Genomic DNA, 1,110 nt, shown 5'->3' on the forward strand with positions numbered 1-1,110 from the left:
TTCCCATATGGTTCTCTTGCTCATCTTGTGTTTCTGAAGCAAATCTCCATGAGTTGGAGTGCTCAGAATGTGTATTTTCTTGGTGATATTCCCAGCCATCATTGGAGATCGGTGATGGTGGGTGATATCCCATAAAATTTTGTTTGACCATAAGATGAGTTGAACTCCATTTGTATTTTGTAAGTTGAAAAAAATAAAAAATTCCAAAAATATACAAAAAAATTAAAAATTAAAATTTTGAAATTAATTTATTCTTAATTTGTGAACAAGTGCAGTAAAAAAAGTCTACTGTCTGAGTGTAGTATTATCCGGTGAATAAAAAAATAAAAAATATTTTAAAAAAATTAAAAATTTTAAAAAACTAAATTTTTTATTTTTGAATTTTTAAATTGTATTATTAAATGTTTTTTATTTAAATAATAAAAAAAATAAATGATGGTGTTTTTGCGGAAAACGAATTTTCCAACACACAAATCCAACCGACAAGTGTACCGGGTCGCATCAAGTAGTAATAACTCACTTAGAGTGAGGTCGATCCCACAGGGATTGATGGATCAAGCAATTTTAATGGGTGATTAGTTTAGTCAAGCTAACATTGAAGGGATATTGGATGAAATGTAGCCAACAGAATTGTAAATGACAGGAAATTTGAAGTTGCAGAAATTAAAATTGCATAAAACTTAAAGTGCAAGAAAGTAAAATAGCTGAAACTTAAATTACACGAAAAGTAAATTGCATTAAATGTAAAGGGGATTGGGTGCAGGAAATTTAAAATTCAACAAGAAAATGTAAAGAGCAATCAAGCAGAGAATTAAAAGATGAAATATGTAAATGTGCAGGAAATTAAATCAAGCTCAATGTGAACAAAGATGTGAAAGTGCAGAATACAGGAAAGGAAATTGCAGAAAAGTAAATGTAGCAGAAGAGGAATGAAACAGAAAGTAAAATGCAGCTCAATTTCAATAGCTAAGGGAAAGTTGAAGATCTCGGGAATCAATGAGACTAGAAAATAAGTCTAGATCTCAATTCCTTCCTTGATCAAAGTAGAAAGTAGATTGAAGAAGAAAGAAAGATGGAAGCAGTAAATGAGAACGCAAATTCAACTTTCAA

This window comes from Arachis duranensis, unplaced genomic scaffold (assembly GCF_000817695.3).
Source record: "Arachis duranensis cultivar V14167 unplaced genomic scaffold, aradu.V14167.gnm2.J7QH unplaced_Scaffold_21793, whole genome shotgun sequence".
NCBI lineage: Eukaryota > Viridiplantae > Streptophyta > Magnoliopsida > Fabales > Fabaceae > Arachis > Arachis duranensis.